Here is a 12,577-nt window from a genome sequence, read left to right as displayed (position 1 = left end):
ACATAGATCTTGCCAGGAATACTCAGTACGGAAATACCTCTGTAATTCTCACATTCAGTTTTATTTCCCTTTTTATATATGGGTACTATGAGAGCTCTACTCCAATTATCGGGAATTCGTCCCTCTGTCCAGGCTTTCTGAGCTATGTGGTGTAGCCACTGTAATCCTCTTATACCACCATACTTCAGCATTTCTGGTCGAATATCATCTACTCCTGCTGCCTTTCCACATTTCAAGCCTTTGATAGCTTTTTTCTACTTCAAGTATGGATATGTATTCCTGACTGCATGCCTGGTCAGTGTTTTTTATCACTGCGCTGTCATCACTGCTTGTTTCATTTAGCAGTTTTTCAAAGTAATTACTCGATACTTCAAGGATATCTTTTTCTCCCATTTTCATGTCATCTTTATCATCTCTAACTCCTTTTACAGCACTCTTTCCTCCATTCCTAAGCTTCTTCAACAACATCCAGAATATTTTGCCACCTTCTTGATATTTATTTTCTATATTCTTGCCAAAGTCCTCCCATGACTTTTGTTTAGCTAGTTTTACACAGTGTTTAGCATTCTTGCATTTGTCTCTGTATACTCTAAGAGAACAAGCTGACTTATTTGACAGGAACTTTTGATATGCTTTCTTCTTTTCCTTCAATGCCTTTTTAACTTCCTTTGACCACCAGGGAGTTCTGATTTTTTTTATCCTTGCAGACAACCTCACCACATGCCTCTCTGGCAGAAACAATCAATGTTTCCTTCAGAGTTTGCCACTGAATCTCCAAAGTTTGATTCCTGTTCTCAAACTCTTTAATTTTTTCTTCAATAATCTTTGTGTATTTTAGTCTACAATTCACATCTGAGAGCTGCTCAACTTTTATTCGCTTTAAAACTTTCTTACATGTTATTCTTTTCAATATGAAATTCAATTTTATCCTGCTGAAGACTAAATAGTGATCACTTCCAATTTCAAATCCTCTCTACACTCTAGTGTCCTGCACCAGGGAGAAAACATCACTATCAACGATAACATAATCAATGAGACTTTTCTTATTCCTTGCGTCTTCTCTCCATGTGAATTTGTGCACATTTTTATGTTGGAACATGGTGTTAGTAATAACCAGTCCATGTCCTGAGCAGAAATCCAAAAGATATTTGCCATTATGATTAGCTTTGCTCTTTTCTCCAAATTTTCCCAAAATATTTTTGTATGTCTCACAATCATTTCCTACTCTGCTATTTAGATCGCCAACAAGGACCAAGTTTTCCTTTTTCACTGTGTCAGTTGCTCTTTCTAAAGCCTCAAAAAATTCCTCCACTTCAACCTTAGTAGAACCTTCTGTGGGACCATAGGCACAAATAAGTCTCATTGTCCAGTTCCCCATTCTCATATTTGCCCACATTACTCTACTTGAGACTGACTGCCATTCAAGAAGATTAGTCTCGTATTTTGTATTGAATACTATGGCTACTCCTTCTTTTCCTTGATTGTCATTGCCTGAATATAACATTTTGTATTTATTGCTCAGAAAGATCTCACCAGTTTTAGTCTTTTTTGTTTCAGTCACCCCTATTATGTCAATCTGGTACTTATCTAATTCCTCAGCTAGCTCCATTTCTTTGCCATTCAGGCTTCTTATGTTGATAGTACCGATCTTTAACTCTGATGATGTTGAGCTGGGGTTTGTTTTCAGATTTGTTCCAGTAGCTGACTTTTCGCTGTTCACCCTGGTTCCCTGGAGAAAACAACGGGGGCCTTGTTTAACCAGGCGACACCCCAACCGGCATGAAATTTTGGTCATGTCGTACCATCATTTTTTATTTTGGTTTAACCAATAAGAATACAATTTGGTCAGCTAAATCCCAATATAGATATATATACATACATACATATATATGTAGAAAGTATTTTTACCTTGGGTATAAATATATGTTAAAGATACCAAGCAAATTTAAACCTGGTTTTACTCCATTTCCCAAGTAAGCAAACAGACTAAAAGTCAAGTTTGCGCCTGCAATTGATGCAAGTCTAACTGATCCCACAGGTAGTGCAGGAACAGGGCAACTCGTGGCAAAGGTGGAACAAGCTCCGATCACTAATCTTAATATTTACCTTTAATGCCAAAACACATCTCCAAGAAGGGGATGTATGATGTTTTGTATTAAAGGCAAGGGGCCACTACCCAGACCGGTTTCGACCTTTATTGAGGTCTCGTCAGTGGGAGCTAGGCTTAGAAATACCAAGATTTAGTAATACAGAGCTTGTAAGTATTTCGCCAAAACAAGTTACCATAAGGTGTTTTAACCTTATTAAATAAAAATCTCTGGAGGAGATATAAATGTAGAAAGTATTTTTACCTTGGGTATAAATATATGTTAAAGATACCAAGCAAATTTAAACCTGGTTTTACTCCATTTCCCAAGTAAGCAAACAGACTAAAAGTCAAGTTTGCGCCTGCAATTGATGCAAGTCTAACTGATCCCACAGGTAGTGCAGGAACAGGGCAACTCGTGGCAAAGGTGGAACAAGCTCCGATCACTAATCTTAATATTTACCTTTAATGCCAAAACACATCTCCAAGAAGGGGATGTATGATGTTTTGTATTAAAGGCAAGGGGCCACTACCCAGACCGGTTTCGACCTTTATTGAGGTCTCGTCAGTGGGAGCTAGGCTTAGAAATACCAAGATTTAGTAATACAGAGCTTGTAAGTATTTCGCCAAAACAAGTTACCATAAGGTGTTTTAACCTTATTAAATAAAAATCTCTGGAGGAGATATAAATGTAGAAAGTATTTTTACCTTGGGTATAAATATATGTTAAAGATATTACTAAATTACTAAATTACTAAATTATTAAATTACTGTATTACTAAATCTTGGTATTTCTAAGCCTAGCTCCCACTGACGAGACCTCAATAAAGGTCGAAACCGGTCTGGGTAGTGGCCCCTTGCCTTTAATACAAAACATCATACATCCCCTTCTTGGAGATGTGTTTTGGCATTAAAGGTAAATATTAAGATTAGTGATCGGAGCTTGTTCCACCTTTGCCACGAGTTGCCCTGTTCCTGCACTACCTGTGGGATCAGTTAGACTTGCATCAATTGCAGGCGCAAACTTGACTTTTAGTCTGTTTGCTTACTTGGGAAATGGAGTAAAACCAGGTTTAAATTTGCTTGGTATCTTTAACATATATTTATACCCAAGGTAAAAATACTTTCTACATTTATATCTCCTCCAGAGATTTTTATTTAATAAGGTTAAAACACCTTATGGTAACTTGTTTTGGCGAAATACTTACAAGCTCTGTATTACTAAATCTTGGTATTTCTAAGCCTAGCTCCCACTGACGAGACCTCAATAAAGGTCGAAACCGGTCTGGGTAGTGGCCCCTTGCCTTTAATACAAAACATCATACATCCCCTTCTTGGAGATGTGTTTTGGCATTAAAGGTAAATATTAAGATTAGTGATCGGAGCTTGTTCCACCTTTGCCACGAGTTGCCCTGTTCCTGCACTACCTGTGGGATCAGTTAGACTTGCATCAATTGCAGGCGCAAACTTGACTTTTAGTCTGTTTGCTTACTTGGGAAATGGAGTAAAACCAGGTTTAAATTTGCTTGGTATCTCTAACATATATTTATACCCAAGGTAAAAATACTTTCTACATTTATATCTCCTCCAGAGATTTTTATTTAATAAGGTTAAAACACCTTATGGTAACTTGTTTTGGCGAAATACTTACAAGCTCTGTATTACTAAATCTTGGTATTTCTAAGCCTAGCTCCCACTGACGAGACCTCAATAAAGGTCGAAACCGGTCTGGGTAGTGGCCCCTTGCCTTTAATACAAAACATCATACATCCCCTTCTTGGAGATGTGTTTTGGCATTAAAGGTAAATATTAAGATTAGTGATCGGAGCTTGTTCCACCTTTGCCACGAGTTGCCCTGTTCCTGCACTACCTGTGGGATCAGTTAGACTTGCATCAATTGCAGGCGCAAACTTGACTTTTAGTCTGTTTGCTTACTTGGGAAATGGAGTAAAACCAGGTTTAAATTTGCTTGGTATCTTTAACATATATTTATACCCAAGGTAAAAATACTTTCTACATTTATATCTCCTCCAGAGATTTTTATTTAATAAGGTTAAAACACCTTATGGTAACTTGTTTTGGCGAAATACTTACAAGCTCTGTATTACTAAATCTTGGTATTTCTAAGTCTAGCTCCCACTGACGAGACCTCAATAAAGGTCGAAACCGGTCTGGGTAGTGGCCCCTTGCCTTTAATACAAAACATCATACATCCCCTTCTTGGAGATGTGTTTTGGCATTAAAGGTAAATATTAAGATTAGTGATCGGAGCTTGTTCCACCTTTGCCACGAGTTGCCCTGTTCCTGCACTACCTGTGGGATCAGTTAGACTTGCATCAATTGCAGGCGCAAACTTGACTTTTAGTCTGTTTGCTTACTTGGGAAATGGAGTAAAACCAGGTTTAAATTTGCTTGGTATCTTTAACATACATATATATATATATATATATATATATATATATATATATATATATTTTTTTTTTTTTTTTATTTATTTATTTTGACAGTCTGGAAACCTTTATCTAAAGACCAAACTTGCACTTTTCAAGTCGCTTCAGGTCTCCAGTAAGCAGGTACATCTCCTGGAGTGAGATCACAGGAGATGAAATGCATCTCCTACTAAAATTAACTGACATGATATACAGGCCTCATAGCCTGAGTTGCTTCAGCCATATAATCTAATACAATCAAACAACTTCTCTAGTTTTCTGCCAGTTCTGCTATTTTTCCAGTGGTGCATCTTATGGTGATGACACTTATTTTCATTTCTGCTGATGTTGAATTTGTTCCAGTAGCTGGCTTTTCCCTTTGCTAGCTGTGATGCTAGTTGGAAAACATTCCAGCTAGCATGACATTTCATCATGTTGTATCATGAATGCATTTGATTTAAGCAAATACAGAATACAATTTGGTTGGCTAAATCAGTACCTACAAGATGTACCATGAGAATGTGAGGATTGAACATTAGGTCAGAAGCCCTGGTCACTCCACATTCCATAAAAGGCCATATGTTGATCTCATCCCAATCATTTAGCAGACATCTCTATACTATTATCAATTTTCTTTTAAATTAACCTACTATTTCTCAGGTTTCCAATTATGTCAGATTTGATATTTTAGTCACTACTACTACATGCATACACTTGTGTTGGTTAAATATGAGTTTAATGGCTTATTACCAAACAACAAACCAAAGAACCAAATACTTTAATTATGAATACTTCATTCTCCATTTACTGAAGTATTCTCAAGATTAGAGCAATCTCAGTGTGAAAGTAGGAACAGAAAATATTAAATAAGTGTTTCCTAATGATCTGACTGCACACTCTATAATGAAGGGTATCTGATTTTGTTTTTGGAGGATGTAAATAACTCCTTCAGCAATTATTTATAGCCAAATTCCTTTAAATTAGGAACCTTCTTTAGGAAGATTTCTAAAACACCCTTTCCCTTCTGAAGCAACATCTTCTTAAGGTAGTAGTTTTTCTACTTCTTCATAAATATATAGGTTTGGTGTGTTCATTTAGCTATGGATACATCCATAGCAGACAAGTTGACATTGGTAGTGTAACCTGTATAATCCAAGTACTGATAATGGGTGCATTTCACCATCAAGAGAGCAAATAAAGGAGGCTAATTTGAATGTTGGTTTATAAGGTGGTTTGTACCCACTTGGTATCTGTTCAGTAATTTTTGGATTCTATTTCACTAATGTAGAAACTCAGTACTATTTGGGTCTATACACTTCATGTTAACTTGTATTTATTAAGAGAGGATTAGTAATCTTTTCATTTTTGTAGGATTGTTGTATTCATTACTAGTGAAACTATTTAAGATGTACCAAAATTCTTAAGGCCTGGATTCGACATACCAATTCCTAATTAGAAAGTCAAATCCAAATGATTGGAACAGAGTTCTCACAAATAAATTAAATATGCCATGAAATTATATTCTTTATTTAATCCTTTATCTAAGAGTAAGCAAATAATGTTTGTGCACGAAGTAACTTCACGACTGGGCTACTTGTATATAGAGGCTAATGACTTCACATTAATTGCTTTAATATCCCATAATGCTATAAATTATGGGGAAGAGGCACTATCCAGAGTGGTTTCAACCTTTATTGAGGTTTCATCAGTGGGAGACAGAACCTGAAACGAAAAGGTTGAAGTAATGCAAAAGGCATATACTTCACATATATAAGTAATCAAAAGGTGTCACACCTTATTATTAAAATACTCTGGATTAGAGATAAGACACTGAAAGTTTTTTTTTTTTTTTTTTACTTGGTTATACTATAAATTAACGATTCCAAGAAATTATATTCTTGGTTTAATCCTTTATCCAAGTGTAAGCAAACAATGTCTGCATCTGAATTAACTTCACAACAGGCAATCACTGTGAAGTCATTAGCCTCTATATACAAGTAGCCCAGTTGTGAAGTTACTTCACATACAAACATTGTTTGCTTACACTTGGATAGAGGATTAAACCAAGAATATAATTTCTTGGCATCTTTAATTTAAAGTATAACCAAGTGAAAATCAATTTTTCTAGAGTTCTTATAATATCCATATATAAATAAAAGGGAAATAAAACTGTATATAAGAATGTAAATGAAAATAGGCTTTAAAAAAAAAAGCGGAAAGGAAAGCTGGAGAAGTTAAAGGCTAATTAAGAATTGCTTGAATCAGATTTTCTCTTCAAGACAAAGAGAAATCATAAGAATATAACAAGGAAGAGGTACACAGCAAGAGAGAAAAGCTGCTTAAAATGCTACAACATTATATATATATATATATATATATACAGGGTGTTCGGGATAAATTTGACATATTTATAATTAATTATATTTTTCCGTAAGTTACATGTATTAACACATACTTCTCTTCATTTAAAAGTTTGGACCCTTCTTCATTCATATACAAGATGTCAGAAAGGATGGATAGCTGGAACCCACCTGAATCATGGAAGAGAATAACTTGTATCATGATGATTCGTGCCCGCCATCAAAATAAGGATATTACGACTGCTGTCCAATGCTCCCTGAATACAGTAAAAACAATCAGGCATGAACTAGAGACTTGCAATGGTGACTACGAGGATGTAGCAAGAAGAAAGATCCCTAGCAGACGATCTGATTGCGTTCGTACAGCAGAATTCCTCGCAAATCTGCAAGAACAGGTGTTGAAGAACCCTGGCATTGGAATTCGGGCTTTGTTCGTGGAGTTGCTAACTGTAGTCAAGCCCTGGATAACAAGGGTAGCCAATGGTAGGCCGTATGTATGGCAGCAGGATTCGGCCCCTTGCCACACCTCTGGGAAAAGTCAAAAATGGTTGTCTGAAAATTTCTACGACTTCACCAGTCCAAATGTTTGACCTCCAAACTCCCCAGACCTTAACCCCATGGATTATTTTGTATGGGGCGCAGTTGAAAAAGACACCAATCGCACTTCCAGTAATACAAAAGTCCAGTTAATGGATAAAATTAAAAGTTTTTGCGGCCCTTCCCAGGGAGACTGTAGCATCAGCTTGTTCGAGGTTCCGAAGCAGAATTGAAGCTGTGATCGATGCTAATGGTGGTTATTTTGAGTAAATCTTGTTGATAGTATTGTAATTAACTCTGCCTGTAATGTTTTTTTGTCAATTCATTAAATTTAATAGATACAAAGAAGATTTTCTTTTTCCTTACGAAACTGTCAAATTTATCCCGAACACCCTGTATATATAATGTCAAAAAAAGATGAATATATATATATATATATATATACATATATACATGGTGTTTCAAAAAGAATGACCCGATTTCAAATAATTAACTTAACTAAAATTAATTAAGTGTAGTGGTTATTTGGGCACTAGTAGTGGCATCTAGATCGTCATATCAAACTCTGGGCCTTTCAAGGCCGTTCACATGGTACAAGTACAAGTCGCATTTTCATTTGCGGTTCGTGGTTCCAGAGATATACAATTTTCAAATCAGAACATTCTTTTTGAAACACCCTGTATACATAGGGTAAACAGGACATTATACAAATCAATATACAGTTCATACAGAATTATAAGTTAGCAATGGTACTGGAAGATTTCATGTAAAATCAGGTAAAAGAGTCAGGGAGGCATGCTATTTACAGTGTTATCACCTATATTATGAAGTGGCTTTAAAAGTGATATCAAAACTGGAGATATTCAACTCAATTCTTTACCTTAAGCAGATGATATTAAACTTTTAAATTAACTCCGATAAATGTCATCAGCATTCTTTAACAAAACTGAATAAATGATAACAAATTTGGCAAGAATCAGCAATAAAAAAAAAGAACAAAAACTATGATAATAGGCAGGACAATGGAAATATTTATTTATTCTCAAAAGCAAACCTATAAAACAAGTAAAACATTGCAGATCCTTTTAGTAAAGATGGCAAATTAAATAGAACAATGGATAATAACAAAGTTAGTTTGTATAGTGGGGAGGCAGATGAATAAATCAATAGGTAATAAACCAAAACAGTGCTCAAACTAGTTTTAATTAATGGATCTGAGAGCTGGGTTAGAAATAAAACAGTTGATCAAAGAATAGTAATTACACATACAAGAGCTCTGAAAAAAATAGGGAAGTGAACACTCTGTATCAGTGGCAGAATCATATGAAAAATACAGATAAAGAATTTTGACACTGTTGGCATTCAACATATGTGAGAACAGCAAATCTAAAGTATCATGGTCACTTACAAAAGGAGAAAGTTTATTTTTCACTTGGTTAGACTATAATAAGTTTAGTTTAATCCTTTATCCAAATGTGAGCAAACAAAGTTTGCACCTGAAAGCATCTTCAGGACTGGAGTAAGGCAGTACAATACCAGGCAACTCATTGCAAAGGTGGAGAAAGCTCTCATCACTCCTATCTCATCTCAGCATCTCCCACAATGCAAAGCACATCTCCTTGCAGATATGTGTAATGCAATGCATCAAGGCAAGGGCCACCACCCATACCGGCCTCAACCCCTATTGAGGTCTCGTCAGTGGGAGCCAAGGCCAGTAGTGGAGACACCAAGGCAGAAGCAACGAGAGGTCATCCCAATTGATATGAGATGCCAAAGGGTGCACAACCTTATTATTAAATTACTCCATATTCAGAGAAAGATGATGAGAGTTTATTTTTCACTTGGTTAGACTATAATAAGTTTAATTTAATCCTTTATCCAAGTTGAGCAAACAAAGTTTGCACCTGAAAATATCTTCAGGACTGGGGTAAGGCAGTACAACACCAGGCAACTCATTGCAAAGGTGGAGAAAGCTCTCATCACTCCTATCTCATCTCAGCATCTCCCACAATGCAAAGCACATCTCCTTGCAGGGTATGAGTAGTGGCCCTTGCCTTGATGCATTGCATTACACATATCTGCAAGGAGATGTGCTTTGCACTGTGGGAGATGCTGAGATGAGATAGGAGTGATGAGAACTTTCTCCACCTTTGCAATGAGTATATAAATTTATTGAGTTGCCTTACTACCATATCAGCTTTATTGATTTTGTTGTCTATTTCCATATTTAATTTACCATCTTTACTAAAAATAGCGCCTAATGTTCCATTTGTTCTATAGGTTCTCCATTCATGATGTGGTTGATATTTTCAATGTTCTGGCATATTTTCATTGTCTTTGTATTGCTGATTTTCATATCAAATTTATTACAATAGTTATTCAATTTAGTCAGTGAATCTTGCAGATTTGAACTGGATTTATTTAAAAGTATAACATCCGCTGCATAAATTAAAGAGCTGAGATTAACATCTCCAATTTTGATATCAGGTTTAATACCACTTTCCTTCATAATGTGATCCATATAGATAATGAATAACAGAGGGGATAATGTACATCCTTGTTCTGACACCAGATTTAACATTAAACCATCATCATCTTTCTTCAATTCTAACTGCCTACTCACGACACATATAAAGACTAAGTATTGCTTGATATAAGGCCCCATTGACACCATATCACTGTAGTGTACTGAATAGCTTCTCGCTTGGCACCTTGTCATATGCCTTTTCCAGATCTACAAAACTTAAATACAGATTTTTGTTATATTCTCATGATTTATCAACTATTTGCTGTAAAGTGAAAATCTGATCATGAGAGTCTCTATTTGGCCTGAATCCAGCTTTTCTTCCACAATCCTTCTCAACCGTTTCTCAAGTATACTTGCATAAATCTCAGCAGGAACACTCAGTAGAGATATACCTCTGTAATTCCCACATTCAGTTTTATTCTCTTTTTTATATATGGGTACTATGAGAGCTCTACTCCAATCATCCGGAATTTGTCCCTCTGTCCAGACCTTCTGAACTAAGCAAGACAGCCATTGTAAGACTTTTATACCTCCATACTTGACCATTTCTGGCTGAATATCATCTACTACTGCTGCCTTTCCACCTTTCAGGCCTTTGACTTTTCCTTTTACACTGTGTCAGTTGCTTTCTCTAAAGCCTCAAAAAATTCCTCCACTTCTACCTTATTAGAACCTTCTGTGGGACCATAGGCACAAATAAGTCTCATTGTCCAGTTCCCCATTCTCATATTTGCCCACATCACTATACTTGAGACTGCCTGCCTGCCTTTCAAGAAGATTAGCCTTGTATTTGTTGAATACTATGTTACTCCTTCTTTTCCTTGATTGTTATTGCCTGAATATAACATTTTGTATTTATTTCTCAGAAAGATCTAGCCAGTTTTGACTTTTTTTGTTTCAGTCACCATTATTATGTCGATCTGGTACTTATATAATTCTTCAGCTAGCTCAATTTCTTTGCCATTCAGGCTAGTTATGCTGATAGTCCCAATCTCAAAATCTGGTGATGTTGAGTTGTGGTTTGTCTTAAGATTTGTTCCAGAAGCCTGCTTTTTGCTGTTTGTCCTGGTTCCCTGGCAAAAACAATGGGGGGGGGGGCTTGTTTAACCAGGCGACACCCCAGCTGGCATGAATTTCTGTCATGTTTTACCATCATTTTATATTTTGGTTTAAGCCAAGAAAAATACAATTTGGTTGGCTAAATCCAAAATTGCAAGCACATCCTCATTCATTCAGTATCCAGTTAGATACCTAACAGGGTGCACCATGAGAATGTGAGGATTGGACATTAGGTCAGAAGCCCTGGTCGGTTCTCCGCATTCCTTTAAATGCTATGTGGAGGTCTACTGTCAGTTATAAGGTGACATGAAAACTGGAGAAAAAAAGATATCCTTGAAATATGGAGTAATTACTTCAAAAAATTGCTAAATGAAACAAGCAGTGATAGTGCAGTGGTAACAAACACTCAACAGGCATGCAGTCAGGAATACATATCCATACTTGAAGTAGAAAAATCCATCAAAGGCCTGGAATATGGAAAAGCAGTAGGAGTAGATGATATTTGGGCAGAAATGCTCAAGTATGGAGGTATAAAATCTTACAGTGGCTGCATTGCATAGTTCAGAAGGCCTAGATAGAGGGACGAATTCCGGATGATTGGAGTAGAGCTCTCATAGTACCCATATATAAAAAGGGAAATAAAACTGAATGTGAGAATTACAAAAATATTTCCCTACTGAGTGTTCCTGGAAAGATTTATGCAAATATACTTGAGAAATGATTGAGAAGGACTGTGGAAACAAAAGATTGGTGAAGAACAAGATGGATTCAGGCCAAATAGAGGCTGTCCAGATCAGATCTTCACTTTCGACAAATAGTTGAGAAATCATGGGAATATAACAAAGATCTGTATTTAAGTTTTGTAGATCTACATATGATCTACAAAAAAGGCATATGAAAAGGTGCCAAGAGAAAAGCAATTCAAAACGCTACAGTTTTATGGTTAATGAGGCATGATATCAAGAAATACTTGGTCTTTATTTGAGTTGTAAGTCAGCAGTTAGAACTGAAGGAACTACATTATCCCCTCTGTTATTCATTATCTATATGGATCGCATTATGAAGGAAAAATGGTATTAAACCTGATATCAAAATTGGAGATGTTAATGCCAGTTCTTTGCTTTATGCTGACGATGTTATACTTCTAAATAAATCCACTACAAGTCTGCAAGATTCCCTGACTAAATTGAATAACAGTTGTAGTAGATATGGTATGAAGGTCAGCAATAACAAGACAAAGACAATGAAAATAGATTGAATCAATTAAAATGTCAACTGCATTGTGAATGGAGAACCTGTGGAACAAGTAAAACATTTCAGCTACTTAGGCATGAAATTAAATATGGAAATAGACAACCGAATCAAAAGCTGGTATGGTAGGAAGTCAGTTGAATAAATTCATATGGAATAAGAGAGAAATTAGTCAAAACACTGAATTAGCTGTATACAAGACAGTGTTCAAACCAATTTTAATTTATGGATCTGAGAGCTGGGTCAGAAGTAAAACACTTGACCAGAGACTATAGACCGCAGATATGAGAGTCCTGAGAAAGATTTGGGCATGAACAGATGGCATCAA

General features: G+C 36.1%; 1 protein-coding gene across 1 annotated transcript in view; it reads right to left on the bottom strand.

The window, feature by feature from the left end:
- Arp1 (Actin-related protein 1) overlaps positions 1–12,577 on the bottom strand; it is a 403,959-nt gene that overhangs the window by 248,102 nt on the left and 143,280 nt on the right. The window lies entirely within an intron of this gene.

The sequence above is a fragment of the Typopeltis vanoorti genome, chromosome 5 (genome assembly GCF_054136105.1).
Source record: "Typopeltis vanoorti isolate ZY-2024b chromosome 5, IOZ_Tvanoo_1.0, whole genome shotgun sequence".
NCBI classification, from domain to species: Eukaryota; Metazoa; Arthropoda; class Arachnida; order Uropygi; family Thelyphonidae; genus Typopeltis; species Typopeltis vanoorti.
This window is presented reverse-complemented; position numbering and strand designations above follow the sequence as displayed.